This window comes from Seriola aureovittata, chromosome 14 (assembly GCF_021018895.1).
Source record: "Seriola aureovittata isolate HTS-2021-v1 ecotype China chromosome 14, ASM2101889v1, whole genome shotgun sequence".
NCBI lineage: Eukaryota > Metazoa > Chordata > Actinopteri > Carangiformes > Carangidae > Seriola > Seriola aureovittata.
This window is the reverse complement of record NC_079377.1, coordinates 13,179,779-13,199,656: the sequence shown is the minus strand read 5'-3', so window position 1 is coordinate 13,199,656 and position 19,878 is coordinate 13,179,779. Positions and strand designations below refer to the sequence as shown.

Here is a 19,878-nt window from a genome sequence, read left to right as displayed (position 1 = left end):
GCTCAGCTAGCTCTCTGCACATAACAAATGATGTCTTCTTGCCATTCAAGCCTGCTCACTGCATTAGCTCAAAACCGTCTGGCATAACGGGCTTATGCTGGCAGCAACAAGTGAGAAAACGTACTCACTCACACACATGCACAGGCACAAAAGTAAACGCGAGGAATTCAGAGAAAAGAGTGAATGAAGCGGTTGGGAAAGAGCTGCAGCGTGGGAGAGGCGAAGTTACTGAGTATGAGCTGTGCAGCTACAGGTGGCTAGGTGGTTTACCCGCGCTATGTGAGTTATGCTAATGCGTATGTTGGCTGTGAATAGAGGCACGCTGCCCCTCTGTCTCTTTCTATCAGTGCCACTGACACAGTGAGAGCCTTCGTCTTGGCAGCGGACTCACTAGAAGGGTCACATTCAGATTCAAAGGGCTGTAGCATTGTGAGCAGGATGTGGGATTGGTGGCTCACACGGAGGGTGTTCCTGCATCTTGCATTTGATCTACGTCACGCATTAATGCTTTTCCTCATGTGAACGGGCTGTAAATGCAGGTTCATTCAAATGACTGTAAAGTGTTTGTTTGCTGGGGCAAGCAGACATTTTATCGTGATATAGCAGGATTGTCAGGACACAATCTGGAGCATGCAGCGGCTGGGTACTGCTAGCTCTCAGATGAAGTAAAAAGACGTGATTTTGGATTATTTTTATTATCTGTATGTGGCAGAACAAACAAGGAGACCAGGGAAGCGTGTGTATGCATGTGTGTGTTTTGCAAACAGTTGGAGGTGTACTTGGATGAGAATCAGAGACGGTATTGTTTTTCGCCTGTAGCGTAGAAGATAAAATTCCAGAAACAGCAGTCGGTCCATAAAATCTAATTCAATAAGATGAAATCAAATAGATAAAAATGTGGTTTAATATCAGGCGACCAGGCACATCAATAAAACCCTAAAGTCCACATAATCCAAGCACCCATATAGTTTTATAGTATCTTGACCACACTTATTTCCCAAGCCAAGGGATTGTGAATAAGATTACTGCACCATCTAATCATTTTTTTTTTTTTACCTTGAGAACAGAGTTGAGCATGTTTCAACCTTATCTCCCCAAACTACAGTTCAAATCCCTCTTGACTTATTGGTGTGTTCCGACACTGCGGAGCGATTTTTCTGGGAACCAAGAAGCTGCCAGCAGAGAAAACAAGTTCAATCTTCTCTGGGTGCAGTTTTCATAACCTGCAATGTGGAAAGATGAGATGGCGGCGAGCTGAAGTCACTCCAAAAATGTCGTCATAATTACGAAGAAAAAAGCATCGCTGAGTGGATATAAAGTGCTGTTTTGGTTTTGATAAGTTTATAGCCAAGGCTAATTGACTGTATTTCCTCACCTCGTCTCTTCAATCACTCTGCTCTTGTTTTCGTTCTCCAAAGTGCTGTGTTATTCACAGTTAGAAACTGCTCTGCTAACCTTTGCACTGCAGCTAATCAATAATACTCACGGCTAATAATCTGTGGACCTTACTCTTTCATGAAGGGGTGGTGAGATTGTCTTGTGCACACCTCACTATCTCTGTGAAGTATCTTGTATACGCGTTAGTGCAGCAGTGACCTATTTTAAGACTGCTAGCGTTTCCTCTTGATACAGGCACAGTGTACTGCCTTCAAGTCGGTAACAAAAGTGTCTTTCATGGTAATCAATCAACAATGGTTGTCTCCTCTTGTTCTCCTTCCCCTAACTGGCCCCTGTGGCCACCGGCCAATCAATTCCACTCCTCAGTTTCCAGCCCTCTGATTGGACCAGGGCTATAAGATTAGTCCAGCCTGTATTGTTGGGCCTAAAGGTTTAGCATGGTTTGAAAAGAGAGTCTCAGCAATTGTATGAGTGAGTGTGTTTGGAAATGGTGGTGGTGGGTATGGGCGGTTGTGTGTGTGTGTGTGTGTGTGTCTGTGTGTGTGTGTGTGTGTGCGTGTGCGTGTGCGTGTGTGTGTGTGTGTGTGTGTGTCAGGGAGATTCTAAAGAGGAAAGGCTGGAGGGTGTGGGTGAGGTGGCCAGCCGCCCAGATATGCCCTCCAAGCAGAGTTTGAATTCCAAACCACACAAGAAGATGGAGGGGGTGATGTAGCTCTCCGACTGAACTGATACACAATCTGCAGAAAGTACATGTATATGTATTCTGTGTACCTCATGATCATATGAGCCATTATGTATTCTCAGCAGCTCAGTTACTTATTACTTCAGTTTGACTCAAATCAGATATAATAAAAGCTGTACTATTGTCTTCAAAAATTACTTTTATTCATTGCCAGTAATAATAGAAAGTGGACAGATTCAAAATAAGCAAAGATACAGGATTCAGTTACAATGTACAACAAGAAAATGTATCAGTTGTGGAAAAGGCTGTGCAGAGGTTTTATCCACACATTAACAGGTTTTCTCCCAGAGCTAACCCCCACCTCCTTACCACACACACACACACACACACACACACACACACACACCCAGCCTTGCAAAGCAATAATAGGGATTAGCTTGCAGAACTGTCAAAACATGTGTGAAACACACAGACAAGTGTCTCCCACAAATAGTTTTTCTTTTGTTTTCTCTTTATCTCTCTCCCTCTCTCTCTCTTTCTCTCTCTCTCACTCACACTCACACACACACAACACTGAGAATGTAACTGCAAACTGTTAGAGACATAATCACTGAAGACATCGCTGCAATTATGCCACAAGAGGAAATATTATGAAATTTTAATGAGTTTGATCATTTTTCAATCTTAAAATAAGTAAAGTGCTGTAAGTCAGACTGAGTTTTTATCCACCAGATAGATTAATTACAGTGCTCCATTAGAGAAACATCTGTTCAGGATAAATGCAAGGTAACAAACACCTAAAGTAGCTCCCACTGTTCGATTCTTCCCTTTTATGGAATCATCTTTTGCCTGTAAATTGCCGTGTTCCCCAGTTTTCACAATGAGCTGTATAAAACCTAGGATTTGAAATTTTGCATGGAATCCTCAAACGATTAAAGCTTGTTGGGTAATCTGCCCTTTTATCCTGCTTGTTTGCAAACAAGCAGGGTCAGTCTGTCCACAGACCACAATGCCTACAGATCCATAATCCGACACATGCAGACACACAAACAAACAAGATAAATCAGCAGAGAGCTTTAGTTCTCCAAGAACGCCACAAACTTGCACAAAACTTGGCAGCGTGGGTGCCACCAGGAAATACCAGGCTTATATGGAATGACTGATTTCTGCCTCAGTTCAGCTTGTTCACAGAGCCTTAGGCCAGGAACGACTTCGTCAGAAGGGACTATTGCACATAGTTGCTGAAATGTGATGAAATTATGTTGGAAGACTTTAGCACCACACAGTCACATAGTGCTAAACCCATAGATGCCTGTCACACCGGGCAGTGGTGAAGAGATATGCTGACAAGTGTTTGCTCTCTCCTGTCTTTGGCCCTCTTGCTCACAAATTCACTATCACCCCGGGTATTTTTTCGCTTCATGTTTGCTCTTTTTTGTCTGAATCTTTCCATCTCGACTCCTGCCTGTCGCCGTTGTTCTTGTTCCAGCATTGGATGCTTCTCCATTAGACGTCAGGGCTGACACACAGGGTCAGAAGGTGCATTCACACTCACACAGTCAGACAGACAATTTCACCTCCCTCCTTGTGCTTGCCCGCCACACACACGGAGAGACACACACACACACACACACACACACACACACACACACACACACACCTCCCTTCACTGTCAACTTAGCCCTTACAACTGGCTTCAGCTTCCCCTAATCAGTCTTTGTAAAGGCACTTTGACCAGATCACCGACATGGAACCCAATGTAAAGAGACAGAGAGGAGAAAGGGATCCCCAAACTGGGGAGGAGGGCTTTTTGTGTGTGTGTGTGTGTGTGTGTGTGTGTGTTTGTGTGTGTGTGTGTGTGTGTGTGTGTGTGTGTGTTGTGTGTGTGTGTGTGTGGCCAAGTGTGATGACAGACTTCCTCTGACTCCTGTGACACACACACACACACACACACACACACACACACATATACATGCATTTATAAACACAAGCAGCAGCATACCTCTAACAGACTGTTATTGTAACGGGGGCCAGAAATGATGGCTCTCGTCAGCATTTTGGGTAAAACTTGCTACCATGGTGCTAGAATTCACACAATTGGTACATGTGTGTAAGCGTGAGCATGCTTGCATATCCAGTTCAATATCTCTACATGGAAAAAATCTCCAGCCAGGGCATGTAAGTGTCGGCTACAGTCTTGTTTCAAGCGGCGTATGTTGAATGTTTGATCACAAGATCTCGATCTCGCGTGTGGACAGATGCACATATGTCAGCTACTATGACGAGAAACGAGATGAGAGAGGAGAACATGGAGGAGAAGGTTACAAATGCTAAAAGAACAATGGCCATGAGAATAGAACCTCTGGAGAAAATTGTTCTTCACAGGCGTCTTGACAAAGCGCAGTTGCAGTGCATTTAGTTGAGTATGGAAACTCTTATTGGCTGATTTCGCTAACTTCACTAACAAGCCGGACAAAGTTAAGAGTAACCTTTTCCCCATGTGACGTTTTTACCACTTGATATGTATATTTTTAAGAAAATAGAATGGGATCCAAGTTAAGATTTAATTTTCTTTTGAAGATTTGACAGCGGCCCAGCGTGTGCTGCAGTGAAACCTCACAACCTCAAGTGTTATGGAGTTACGTTTGGGGCGGGGCGGGTAACTTATAAAGCTAAATGCTCAAAGCAACCACAGGTCAGGCTGAGCCCCAGCAATTCCAGCTACATTCACATAATTGGATATGTAGAGAACATAAATGTGGGGCTTTTTGAAACACTATTTAAATAAAGTATGTTGAGTGTTTTGACGCTCACCAGATTTTTCTTTGACCCCGTCTATGTGACTCACAACCTGTATGTGAGCTACTGTACAGCCAGAGCGAGTCTCTGGAGCGGCTCCAAGTGTTGCTGTTCGTAATGTGAACCCAAGTGTGAGAGAGTTGTCTGTTCAGGCCATTACTGCAAGATCTGCCGTGATTTATGAGCTACACACTTCATTGTTAAACACTTTTCCTGTCACTTGATCTGTTTGCTGTTGTGTGTGTGTGTGTGTGTGTGTGTGTGTGTGTGTGTGTGTGTGTGTGTTTATCGATCCATCTGCTTGTCTTTCAACATACAATCCCAAATATGTCAGCGAGGACAGTGAGAACCCATTCTTCCTCTTCCCACTATCAGTTCATCTTTTTGTTTAGGTGTGTGTGTGTGTGTGTGTGTGTGTGTGTGTGTGTGTGTGTGTGTGTGTGTGTGTTTGTGTCCACATGTCTCTGTAATGGCTAGGGTCATCAGTTAAAGATCAGACCTCACCTCTGTTGAGAAATAGAGAGAGATTAGAGGTTTCAACGAACAGGGAAGGATTTTCCCATATCTCAGTGAAAGATCACATGATAACATTTTTGGGAGAAAAGGTCTCGGCATTTATCTCTGCCTTCAACAGCCGTTATTCTAAAACTTTCAGGAAGGTATCTCACTCACTGGCTCACCACAGAAAACCAAACACTCGATGGGTTTTGTAAAATAGATTCGCTGATTATCCTGAGATTTATAGTCTCTCCTGTGCACCTGGAGCCTGCTGCACCACAGCAAGAAAGTTTATTAGGGTCTCTCTCTTAAATGAGCTGGAACAATTGAGAGACACCATCTAAAAGCATCTGACTTAACAAAGCTGATGGCTGACTGCTTATTGTAATGGATCATCTTGGAAACTGTCTGATACATTATCCAGGCCAGTGACATCGTGTAACTGCATATTTCTGCTTCCCTCCTGCACTGTTTTATGAGTGGTTTATTATTTAAATTGTCCTTTGCAGAGCGGGCCTCACAAGGTTATTTTCCACAACCCTCCACAGTTATCAACATGAACAGTTCTGACACAAAGTTAAAAACAAGAGAGTAAGGGCTTTTGTTTTATGGTGCCATCGCAATAAAAGTTCTGGATGTTCTCCTGTAATCAATTTTATGGACACGGTGACAGCACTCACGGCTATTCTAGCCTGAGACCCAAATGAAATGAAGCTCAATTAAATGGAAAATATAAACCAAGGCTCCAAGTTTATCTGACGCAGACAAAACAGCTCAAGTAAATTTTTTGTTAAATATGAAAATGACAGAAAAATTTTATAACATTATTTTAACCCCTGCTCATTGAGCAGTTATAATTAGTATATGAACCATTTATAAACAACATTACATGACATTAGTTTTGCAGGTGCTTTTGTCCAGTAAATAACTGTATTCAAACCCAAAAGGAGGAATAATTAGATGTCATCCAAAGTGCAACCTTTCAAAAATAAACAGCAGTTAATGGAAGGTTTCATTACTATAAGTATAGTTGTGATTAGGTTGTCTTGTGTAAATACGTTTATGAACATTTTAAACTGACCCTTTAAATGATTTGTACACGTGTAAACAGTTGATAAATTGTGGTACCAAATTTTTAATATGACAGAAATCTAATGTGTGGAGTAAAAACAACATGCACATTATTCATACAGAGTGGGCAACCTAGACTCAAATTAATCCATTACTAATGTTCTTCCATAGCAACTACTGTATATTTTAGCTGTCCTTGAGCAAAGCACATGATTGGAGCAGTTAGTGGCCAGCAGCAGTAGACAACTGGGAGGTGAATTGTGCATAACTGAAAGAATGTGACATATTGCATAAGACCATGTGTCCTGCACAAACCCTGCCCAAATAAATGAAGGTAAGAACAAACTAGTTAATTGTTAAGTACAATGGTGCTTTTCACTAATCCAGTGGGCAGACATGCTACTGTACTGTGTTAATGGAAGAACGGCAGTCTCACATTGGCAGCAAGGCAACTGTTCCAAACCGCTTCATCTGTCCTCTTCCAGTCTGGTTACCATACACCTATGCTAGTTTTGGACAACACAAACTTTGGAATAAGAAAAGCATAATTCTCTCCTCTCTCTCTTAATCACTCACCGTGTTACTGTGTGTGTGTGTGTGTGTGTGTGTGTGTCTCTCTCTCTCTCTCTCTCTCATGCACATTACCCCACACATACCAATTTGCACAGATGAAAAATGTCAAAGTGAGACCACCTGGCTATTCCATGCCTGGTCAGAGGAAAATCTTCCCGTCTTCATCAATGAGGCGCAGTGTGCAGTGCGTGCTCTGTCCCGCTCACATATCACAGCCATTAGACAGGCATGTGTTGGGCTGGCTCCAGGGCAGTGCCTGCTGCTACGCTCACTGAAGTCCCATTCAAGGTAATCTACACCAATCCAACCAATTTCACAAGTGCAAAAAATGTGTAACAAGGAGAACTTGAAACATTATTGGACTGTTCAGATCCCTGGGTGAATTCAGCAGTATGGAAAGGTCTATTTTACAAACCCAAAAGCTGTTGTGTCGGGTTTGAAGAAGCAATAACTTACATGAGGGTTTCTGAACTTTTCCACTCGGCCTGTCACCCAACCTCCTTCAGATATACTTCTGTCATACAGGTATCCACAGGAAACAGTATTTTAATTAAAAGAGAAACAAAATATAAAAACAAATAAAAAAAAAAACGGTATTTACTATATTTCCTTCCAAATAACTTGTAATTGCACACTTGCTGATTCAAAATTAAATGTATTTTTGTCATTCTGGTACCCTAGAATTTCATGAAATGTCTTAAGACACAGAAAGCACACAGGTCTGTTATTCAAATTGTGGTAAGTGAAGATGGGTTAGTAGATGCACCTGAAAAGCTTTTTTATTTGTGGGAAAATTTTAGAATGAAGTTTTAATTTGTTGCCATAGTTTTTCTTATTTTACAGTGACCAAACTAAAAAAACCTCAGCCATAACCAAATCGTTGTCGTTGCCATAATTTATATCATTTAAATCAGCAATAATCACAATATAATAATCAGGTCACAATGTGAAAATAACTTATTTAACTTTAACTTAACGATATTAAAGAAGACGCTTGTAGTGATGAACCTATAGAGAATTATCAGATGAATCTGCAGCTGCCCTCTGCTTTACAGAGCTTTAGAGCAAGTGTCAGCTCATTGTTCAGCCGTCCGGCCTTCAACTTTACTGTTCTGGTTCATTCCTGCTGATTTTTTAATTTTTATGATGCCCTCCATGTGGCAGGTCAGTGGTCTGTCTGATTCAGTTCTTTTTTTGTATATGTTGGAAATGACTTTATTGTCCCCTGTGCCCTCTGTCAGCGTATGGTTGCCTTTTTTGTGGGCACACACACAAATGCTCATACACAGACACACTAACATTTTTCTTCCCCCGACTCATTTTGGTCTACATCATGGGTAACTTGAAAAGGTTGGAAACACAAAAAAATAACTAAAACATAATGAAAACAATTGTGTGTTTTTGCATGTGTGCATGCACATAAATGCGACTGTGAGCATGTACTGGACGTGACCCCAATGACACACACTGTGCGATTCAGAGATTCAGAGATCCGTTCAGTGTTTAGATGTAGTGAGAGAGCTGCAGGCTCTGATGTGTGTGAGCCAGAAGTCCTGGTTGTAAACAGACCTGTCTGAGCGAGGTGAGAAAACAACTTGAGAAGCTGTGGTTCCCTCTATGGTAGAAACAGACTCTTCAAAGTGCCAAAGATCATACAATATAAGCTGTTTTTGGATGGAATTACAATATAGCTTCTATTGTGGCACTGCTGGCATTTCCAAGACAAAAGTTTAAGAATTTCTGTGTGTGTGTGTGTGTGTGTGTGTGTCTCTCTGTGCTGTGTCATTTTAGATTAGCAGGCTAAACCCAGTACTTACTGTAATTAATCTAAATCCATCCAGATGGGGAATGGTTTCAGTTTCATCTACTACAAGGAAGAGCTATTACACTCTGTATCCTTAGGGTCTTTTCTCTCATCCTCTCTTTCTTTTTTGTGACAGTACAAGAGTCCTTCTTGTGACAGCAGATTTGAGGACAGGCTCTGAGTCACAGGACAGCTGTTCTCCTCCCTCTCTAGATCCAGGTCCATTCCGGGTGTTGACAGGTACTCTTTCTGCTCCTCTGAGGAGCTCTCTTGATCTTCCTATTCACCTTCATCCCTGACCCTGTCCCTCTGTGATTGTCACTGTCTCCACGTCCATTTTCTGGGTCACTGCTCTGATTATTGTTGCAGTCTGGTAACACTTTGTGCCATTTGACAGTTATAATTTCCAAAAAAAAACCCCTCCCTTCCTGTGCCCTGACTGCTGTCATCCTGTATGTTGGGTTTTTTATATGGCTAATTGTTTCCATTGGATACGGTACATTACACATTAGCCATGGTACTGTAGAAGTATACAGTAACCACTTTGTCCTGTCTTTACAAAATTTCATATGCTCACACCCAGAAAACACCCATTAATTAATAATATAGGTTCAGTTATTTTTTTCTCACTTGTTTTGCATTTGCACAAACTCAAAAAGACTCCTGACAGCTGTCTGGAAAACTTCATTGATTAGATCGATCATCACAGCTGGAAAGCGAGCATTCACCTCTATAAAGACTCATTCTTTCACTGCAGACCTTTAAAGTGGAATCTTGGCAGGATGCGAACCCCTGCACAGCTACAGAACCACATTCAATAACGTCTTTTCATATTCTGCAAGATCCCAGACAAATTTATTAAGGTCTATTCTTTGTGCTTCCAGATGAAATGGTCTCATTGTTGGCTCCAGCAGTCGAACCATCCCACAGTTTCTATGTATTATCCTGCTTCTCTTCTCCATTAAATGCAAACCAGCTTTTCGAGCATGTGGACACTGATGCTGCGCTGCCAAAACATTATAGCACAAATCTGCCCCCCCACTCCACCCACCTCCCCTAGCACCACCCCCCCCCCCCCCCCCACTCATTCCCACCGTGGCCTCACCTCTCTTTCCCTTCCTTTACTCCCCGAAAATGTTAAATAGATTTCTGCTGATGGCTGACAAGTGCACCAGTTTGTCTCCATCACTGTTAGGAGGTGATGGGACATTTGGAGGACGGTTAGAGCTCATGTTCGTTTGAGTCAGAGAACAGGAGAAGGTGTAATTTCCTGAGTCTAAGACCCAGGTGGGCTCTAAAAATAATCTGGGCTCGCTCTTACAGTTTGGAAAATGACTGGCTGATTAAAGGTACCTGAGCCAAGAAATTCTCTGATCTGGTCTGGGGCCACCATGTGTAGCTCGGTGGGTAAACCGTGGCACTGAAACGGCTACATTAATGGATCATGATAATAGAGCGACCGCAGGAAAAAAAAATGGCATACTAAGACTGTTCAAATAAATTTCTAGGATGTTCCAGGAATCAGAAGGTGAGGGGAGTGACGGGAGAAGACATTACCTGGTGTAATTAGACGTAGCAAGTCCGGGGAGTTGGTGATCATGCACATGTGCGGCTACACACTCCGCTGTAATTAGCAGAATTTCTGCATTTGGCCCAGGCCAGAGCTCAGCAACAAGGCAGGAAGGCTGTATTGAGTGTGGAGAGCACAAAGCACTTCAAAGCAACAGAAGACTGGCAAAGACAGAAAGATGACTGGGGAGATAGCGAGGGAGAGGCAGCACATGAAGGGAAACAAGGGAAGAAGAATATCTCTGTAAATTGCTCTCCAGAGAGAGAAAGGAGAGACAGAAGAGGGGAGGAAAATTGAATGTACTGCATGCTGAAGTTATTATCTTCTTTCTCTCTTTTGCTTTTTTTTTTTTTTGCTTTTTTTGTTCTTTTTCTCTGTATCCAAACATTATGTATCTTTTTATGCTGTGTGAGAATTGATGTTCACACAATTAGCGGATGCTTTCTGGTAATTTATTCTTGTATCCAAGAGATTTTTATGATAAATACGAAATAAATAAATAAATAAATAAATAAATAAATAAATAAAAACAACTGAAATTACCGTAAATGTTAATGGGCATGTCTGTCCTTCTGTCTCTTTTTCACTCACACAATCACACACTTCAGCTCCTCTGATTAAGTTTGAATAAAGTAGCCAGCAGTTCTGGGAAGAAGTGGGCAGGGTTCTGCTCTGTGTGGCTGCTTCCAAGTATCTGTGATAATACAAACCCTGTGTGTCTGTGAGCCTTTGTGGGTGTTCACATCCACATCATTGTGAGTATTTGTGTGCACTTATTCATTCATTTATTTGTGCTCTCAAGCTTGCATGTGTGTGTGTGTGTGTGTGTGTGTGTGTGTGTGTGTGTGTGTGTGTGTGTGTGTGTGTGTGTGTGTGTGTGTGTGTGTGTGTGCGTGCGCGCGTGTGTGTGTGTATAATGAGGCCTGACGTTCAAACTCCAACAGAGGGTGCAGCGAGTGTTCATTATTTAATTTTAAAAGCCTGAAAGCTATCGAGAGTTGCTGTCATTGTGTTTGTCATCTTTGCCTCATACTTTTGTTTTTCCCGTCCTCTTAAATGAGATGTGAATGAATCTTCATCTCAGGGTGGAGTCGCGGCTCTCCATGCAGGTGTATAACAGAATAAAATGCAAAATACTTCTACTTCTTCTTCTTACTCCAGGTTCCTTTCAGAATAAGTTTGATAACTCAAATGTGCTGACTTGTCAAACAAAGTATTCAGTATCCTTGGCTCACATTCTCTGGCTTTTCCCTCAGAACTGAGGCACTGTTTCCCTTTAATTGTTCAAATGTATGTTTTGATTAAATCATTAAAACATTCATTGTGGCACTGAGACTTAAAATGGCGGTTTATTAAAAACAGGCAAAAACAATCCTGTTGGATATATTAAGTTCCTTCAGCATTTTTGTCCAGATGATAGAATAATACAAGCCCTTCTGTTCTTTCCGTTATTAGTCTCAAGTTCTGCTCTTTTTATGTAGCTCATTTCCCAAACGCTGATGCATGGAAAAAGAATTACAGATATTGTGTATCAGATAATCAATCACTGATTAAGTTTCTCTTTATCTGAACTGTTTTTTTTTAACAAACACCCAAACCACAGCTCTAAATATTAGTGTTGCTCAACGGAAAAGGGATAAACTTGACTTTATTATATCCTCTTGTCCTCCTTTTCCCAGCTTTTGTCACTTTCCATTGCTCTGCCTCTGTCTGTCAATGTCCACTAGAGGGGGCAGTGGGCACAGTTGATCTTTGGCCTCTGGCTGACCCGTCCTGCTTGGAGGACTCTGTATCTGAAGTACTACTATTTCTTACAATACAAAATGACCTTGATACTTCTGTAATAGTAGAAGGGATTTACCTAAAACCTGCCAGAACTTGCATATCATGCCCGATGCTTTATGAAGCAAATGGACCTTAAGCAGTATTCTACGTTTGTGGGTAATTTTAATCAGAAAACACATTGCACTGTAAGCAGTGCTAGGTCGTACCTGCTACCGCTAAATGTTGAGGAAGCGTGTGCTGCTGATGGAGAGTTGGATGACAGGCTGTAGCATTGGCCCTCAGGACTCAGCCATCTGCTCTGCCATCTGAAGGCAGGAAACTGGCTGGCTTCATCTCACTTTCTACTATAAACTCCACCGGCCTGTTCTGTTCTTCAGCCACAGCAAGAAATAAGCTTCCCAACAGCCTGAAATTCTGCTCTCACTGTGGGCTACAACAAGGCACACTTGGCACGCGGCCTGAACCCTCACTTTCATTTATGATTACAGTCATTTTCATATGGTGAGAGCGAGAGGCAGCGTTACTGTCTGATTTAATGTAGGAGACGTGCATTAGTCTGTTTCTCTCTGGAAAGTGATTACTTGGCATTATGAGGCTCATTTTGTGAGAAGTTAAGGAACATTTACCATGACAGTAATAGAAAGTGTCTTCTGGTCTACCAGCTGTACACCTGGTGTTTCTTGCTACTTGCATGCACGCCACAGCTCCTCACCAGCAGATCGGCACGGACCAGCTCTCAGTCCTCACTAGCGAAGAGCTGGATCCCCCCCGCCCTGTAAACAAATAAGACAGCCAGATAACTGGCAGGCGGCTTCGCTGGATGTTTGATGGAATAAGTGCATTTTAATCTGTGCAGAAACTTGGCTGCGAAAAGCTGATCTACAGCCAAACAGCACTTTTTTTTTTTTTTTTTTCCTCTGTCTTTTTCTTTTCTCTCCCCTGACAAGCTCATTTTTCTTCTCTCAGTAGGACGGCTGCTGGTGGTGGTATCATTACACTCCACTGCATTACAGAGCACTCTATCATGGGGCTCAATCCAACAGCTTTCATGCTTGTTGCTGTCACTATCACTGACAGGGCTTTACTGTGCAAAGTCCTGAAAGCTCATAAATTCTGTATGTTTAACAAGTCAACCTTTTGTGTCTGGTGTCTCACTGCGGGCTGTGTGTGCTGCCAATATTTTCAGAGCACCATACCAGCACAGGAGCTCTGTGTACACAAAGCACTTAAAAGCCGTGACTGTCATCCGACTGAGTGAGAACTCTTTTATTTCACTTTTGTTATCCTCTGCTCACCCCAGTATTCATGCGAGATGCAGTGGACATGTCGGAGTCTCAATACTTTTAAAATCACCTGTTATGTAAGAAGAACAGAGTATTCTCTCTTATTCTCTCTCTCCCTCTCTCCCCCATCTCTCCTTCCTGGCGTTGAAGACTAATGCAGCGTCATCTGCCTCCTGGCAGGAACCTCTCGCTTCATTATTGGAATGAGGCCCTTTTTTTCCTGTCATGTTTTCACCTCACTGAGTGGAACTGCATGTGTATTGTTTCATGTATGTATGTATGTATGTGTGTGCGTGTGTGTGTGTGTGTGTGTGTGTGTATAATTTACTCATCTCCGCCCATGATAATCAATACTGCTGAGCATAATCTGGATTCATACCAGCAGGTGGAAAATCATAGATGTGGCCTTGGCATGGAAATTCAGTTTTAGCTCCGTGGAAATTATTTATATCTGGTTTGAATCTGTTAAGTCATTGTTTAAAAAAGAAAAAAAAATCATATTGATACAGTATAACAAGCTGTATTTTGTTGGGCTATGTTTCACAAATCTTTCACCACATACATTATTTGTTTTGTTTCTTGAAATTTATAGCCCCAGTTCTCTGATCCAGAACAAACGGCACGGAAATTCAAAACAATCCGGTCTGACCAATTTGAAAACAACTGCTTCTTCACATTGCACAGCTCTGTAAATAAGAAGCAGATTTGGCTGACATCATCCAAGCAGAGAGCAAGACAGCAAAGTTTAGATGAAGCCTCAATTAGCACTGACAAGCTTCGGAATCACCCAACCAAAGCATGAAATCACATCATTGCATTATGGCCATTAATATGGCTATTTGTGAGCTCATGACTGCTGTTTAATAATCACGCACTGAAGCTTTGATGCTTGGCTCTGAGGGACGTTGGTGTTTGCATTTGATCAAAGATCCCCACATGAGCAAAGACAGCACTGGCACAGAGCATTTATTTTAGTTTTAATGGCTCTAATCATACACTGCTGAAAACAGTGTGACATAACAGACAACAGGACAGAAATACTGTGCGTGTAGAGTCACAGAGCAACACCGGAGTGAATGCTTTTCTGAAAAGTTAACTCATTGATTATTCGTAATAAATTTCCACAGCAATAGGAACTGTTTTTAAAAGAAAAAATCCCCTATGCCTCAGTAATAAGTTTTATTTTTGGGACTTTTTTTTTTTTTTTTTTTACAAGACACAGTAGCAGGCACTAAGGTGAGTGAAACCATGGCAACAAAGCAGACATATACGTATGTAAGTGCACTGAGTTCCACTAGCTCAGTGGGAAGCTATGTGTGTCTCTACCGGCTGTTAGAAAGCCTTTCCACATGTGTCCATCTCAAACCTGCAGCAGCAGAGAGAGACCTGTCGACCATTTTATAGAGCTGCAGGAGAAAATAAAAATTGTATCATCTCTGCAGCTAAAGTGAAAAGAAAAAAGCTCTGTGGATTGGGGGCTTTACTTTTCGTGTTTACAAATCTAGCTTCATGATTTTTGCAAAGCTCGAGATTAAAGCTGGACAAACATAGGCACCAAATAACGAGGGAGCCAAGACTCGCATGTAAACACTGTGACTGTGTTTCAGCAGGGAGGGACAGCTATTCTCCCTCTGTGTCTCTTTAAACAAAGCTGAATATGTCTTTATATGGAAGTGCAGCAGTGTGCATATGAGCGATCTAGGCAAGAATCTGTTGGCTCATCTCATTTGTCTCGTCTCCTTCCCTCTGGCAGAGGGTACACTGAAGGACCACAGTTGTCACCACAGCATGCAGTGTGAATATTATTATTCAGTAAGACAGCGAAAAGCCTGTGAGACATCATTTTTAATGGGATTGCAAGGATACAATGGGTGGCATTATAAAGTGGGAACAAGATGAAGTGTTTGTGTCAGCCTCTATCAAAATATAGAGTCATAACCGTTGCTTGTCATTTGTCATTATTAAAGAAAGAATGCCAGGCTTATAAATTATGCCTTCACGGTGCGGTGAGCAATACAGTAATATTTCTGTGCATATAACTGAGGTCAATTCATGAGAAAAGCATTCAAATCAGTGTCATTTTTGCTCTTAATCTACTCTATGAATTCCTGCAAAATGTTCATAATGTCACTCCTTCCTGGAGCTGCAACTGGCAGGGGAATTTCATTTCTTGTGTGTTATCTTCTTCAGCGCTAAATTAACAATATTGTCGCTCACAAGGGATTACGTTAACACAAATCACATCCTCTCTGTCTTTCTATATTTCTGTTTTTATCTCTCTCTCTCCCCCCCCCCCCCCTTTTTTTCTTCCCTTGCAACCCCTGCCTCTGATAGCTCAGAGGAACTAAATCCCGCTGATGTCTCTCCCTTGATCTGAAATTTATTAGAGGAAGATCTGTTTTGCCTCTGGCGCGTCACTCTGCCGTTCCAGCTGTCCTATTCAATTGCATTATAATATTTTTAGCCTGGCACATATTTCTATACAGCTGGATTAATATACAGTTCAGTTGGTATTGTCCTTTTCATGCCTGTGAGTGAATTTTTTTTTCTCTTTCCGCTTTTCAGCTGTCATTGGAGAAAAGCCACGAAATCATATGTGGATTATTACAAAGAGGAAGTTATTCATCGTGGCCCATGCACAATATAATTGGCAACACACAGTTGTCAGCCTCTTTGGTTAATCTACCTTAGCTGCAGCCAACTCTTCCCTCTTCCCAAACAAGCACTCACTGTTTCACTTTTGTGTAATTCTTAAACACAGGTCCTCCTCTCTGCAGGTGTTCTCCACCCCTTTCTCTTTAAAATATCCCCTAATTAGCCTCTTTCTTTCTTTTCATTCATTCATCCTTTTCATCAGCTACTTTCTTTAACTCTTCTTTGCAACTGTGAATATGGCACTTCAGTCAGTATGAGCAGATTACTTTCTTCCTCTCATTTCCCCGCAGAATCTTCTTCCTGTAATGACGTGAGATGATCAAGTTGCTTTTGACAGTGTCTCTTGCAAAGTCAATCAATATCTCAGCTGGTATGCAACATTGAACAAGGCAGCATTGATATTGAATACGAGAACATCCACTGGCTCGAAAGTGAAAAGTACTCAACTCGGATTAGATTGCCAGCAAGAGGGACAGATCAACATTTCTCCTGGATCAGGCCAACTGTTGAAAGGCCACACAGACACCAGATAATCCAGCCTGTATTTGTGAAAGATGGAGGATGTGTGGCAGACAGCTCCAAACGCAGACTCTCTGAAAAAGATGACTCGTGGAGTTTTATTTAGTTCGCCTTTGCTATCCAAAATGTTGGAAGGCATTTGAGGAGATGTTTATTTGCTTTCAAAGATTCCAATTTAATATGTTTTTTTGGTTTGAGAGTTCTCATTTCCTGTCATGTTGGAAGAGAACAAGATCTCTTTCAATGTGCTCCTCTGACAGTATCTGTGTATTTGTGTGTGTGCGAGATTCTCAACTTGTGGTTAAGTCAATAGGAGAAGGGTGTTTGCTATGGCAGGATGCCCAGACGAACTGGAGATTGAAAACACGGTACGCACGAAAACAAATCTCATGCATCACTCCCTTGTACAGGTAGCATGTGCACGCAAACGTAGAGGCTGATGTCACTGTAAGACACATGCAAGCTGCACTACATAAACAAATCTGCTCCAGAGCTCAGATCTCACCAGCAGAGGATAATTTAGACTGTCTGCTCCAGGAACCCAAACCTCCCAGGAAATACAATCTGCTCCAACGGTTTTCAGCTCTGATTTGACTGCCAAGAAGGGGGACAGGTCAGCATTCCAGGACAGCCCAGTCAGACACACACACACACACACGCACGCACGCACACAATGCCACAAATGAAGACAAAACTTGTCATGACAACAACCAAACACACAAACCAACAGATTTCTGCTATTGTGTGGGAATGTCAGAGATCACAATTCATGAATTTTGAATATCCGATCCAAAACGTCACCTTTTTCCACACACATGAACGAGCACAGACGTACTCAAACATTAAGGGGCAGGCATGCACACACATTCACATGCATTACATACTGTAGTTGCAGTGTCATTCAAACTGTGGGTGACCACCAACTGTCCCAATGTCTCCATTCTGTTCATTGTAAAGGGCCACGAAGTCTGGGATCTGTCGTTCGCCGTGGTCACAAACAGCTACAACAAAACTGTTACTGACAGTGAACAGGAATGTAATAATCTATTTATGGGCTCATGTGGATTTATTCATAGATGTTTCCTTCACACAAAAACTCAAACCAAAGTCCTCAAATACATGAAAGGTTTTATTGAAACAAATATTTTTAAAACCTTTTTTGGTTGTTTGATTTATGAGGATCTGTCTTTATTCAAAGGCTCAGAAAAATGCAAATAGTTATCAATGATACTATAGAAGTTATCATTTTTATTTTTGTTCGTAGCAATAATAAAATTAAACAAAATGTTTTATTAAGTGTAAGAACTGGTCAGGTGGACACTATGCCACAGCGCAGGTGATGATTTGATTAATCTGACAAGTCAAAACCACATTAACCAAGACACCCTGACAAAGTGCTTAATGCTATGTTAACTCTGCAAGTCTGAGGACATGAGAGCTAAGAAACCACAGTAATATTTGGTGTTTTCTTTAGTTCTTTTTTTCTTTTCATCGCATTGGTCAGAATCACCATCGACAACATTTCACAGCGCAGGTTTCAAATACAAACTGGCGGTTTCGGAGTGAAGTGGAAACCAAGAATATTTTGCTGGAATATATTTCATGTGAAATATGAAATGTGTGTGTGTGTGTGTGTGTGTGTGTGTGTGTGTGTATATACACACAATGCTATGGGTCATTATGATAATTTAAGGCTGCGGCAAAGTTATTATTTTCTGCTGAAGTGCAGATTCAGACACACTGGAAGACCAGACTGAGATGTAATATGAAGGCATCTTCTTTCATAACGTTCTCAATATGAATAGGAATGCGTATGTTCAGCCAATGATGGAAGTTAGAATGTAACTACCCGGTAATTTTCCTCAGTGGGTTTACATCCGCTGGAAACCCAAAAGGACAATCAACACAAAACCAAGTCCCAATATCTTTCCTATCTCAGTCAACATATAACTAAATAAACATTTCTGTGTCAATCTTGAAACCAAATATAAACATCTGTGACAACCCTACACACGCAGTAACTAGCTGACACAGAACTGTGTGCTACAACTTCACCGCAGACCCCAGCTGCTTATACCACTGACCTATAATATACTTCTTTCTGATGTCAGTGTACTTGCTTTACTGTGAAATATTAGTTTTCATCAGTTGATGACAGGGAGAAGTAATGGTTGCGCTCATGTCAGTTTCAGCTACTTTTGAGATAACTGCTAACATAGCAAGCCAAAATGCAAACATAAGCATGATCACATGCTGAGCTGGAGCATGTTACCATGCCAACCTGAGGCATGTTAAACAAACTGCTCACACATTAACATCCAGCTGTTAAAAAGTAAGGTAACTGTTTGATGTCGGTGTGTTAATAAGCTAAGCCTCAGTACAGCTAAGGCTAAAGTCATACCATGTTCTACAAAGAATATAAAAACAATATAATTTTTTGTTCAAACACCTGTGACATATGTTTACCTGACAACAGTGTCTATTAGCCATGTGAATTATGATTCTTGTCTGTGAGTTGCAATGGTGTAAGTATGACATCATATCCCAGCAAAATCTTGCATGCAGGAACTTGCATTGTGAACAGATGGGTCGACTTAGTGAGTCACTTCAATATGGGAGATCACTGTATTTCCCAGTTTCCAGTCAACATTGGTTTCTTTGTATGACTACAATCCTTGCCAAACCTTAACCAGGTGTTTTTTTCTTTAATCCAAACCGTGGTCTTTTCCTCTCCCTAACCAAATAGTTTTTGTGTCTAAACCTAACCAAGTGGTGACAGATCAGAAAATGCTCATATTAAATGTCCCGCATTGTAGAAAACTGAGATTTCCATGTCATTAAAAAGCAGGTCTAGGTGCTACATAAGTCCTGTGAAAGTATCAAAATGCTCAACCCACAGAGAACTGCACACTGCCCGTATTCAGAAACTGTGCCATAAAACAAGCCGTCATCTGAATTTCACAGTCTGTTCAACTCACTTAAGTCTGATTGATCATCACCATGTGCATTTCTACCAGTGAGTTTTACCAAGCTGCACTCGTAAGCTACAATCCGTTATTCGCGGATGGCCTGGCAGTGCATCGCTCAGAAAACAGTCAGCCAATCAGAAAAGAGGACCAACCTGTTGTTACTAAAGCTCCAGAGAGAAGCTTTAGAGAGAAGATTGTTTTTGGTACCTAAAACCACAAATATATCTTCTTATGGATATGATATCAAAGCTTCAAATAAAACACTGGAAAAG

At 41.5% G+C, this 19,878-nt stretch overlaps 1 long non-coding RNA gene across 1 annotated transcript in view; it reads left to right on the top strand.

Moving 5' to 3' along the window:
- LOC130181096 (uncharacterized) overlaps positions 1-9,890 on the top strand; it is a 56,619-nt gene extending 46,729 nt beyond the window's left edge. The window contains exons 3-4 of the long non-coding RNA XR_008829523.1: positions 8,962-9,065; positions 9,710-9,890. This is a non-coding gene — a long non-coding RNA (uncharacterized LOC130181096). The remainder of the gene's footprint in view (positions 1-8,961; positions 9,066-9,709) is intronic.
- The last annotated feature ends 9,988 nt before the right edge of the window (positions 9,891-19,878 follow it).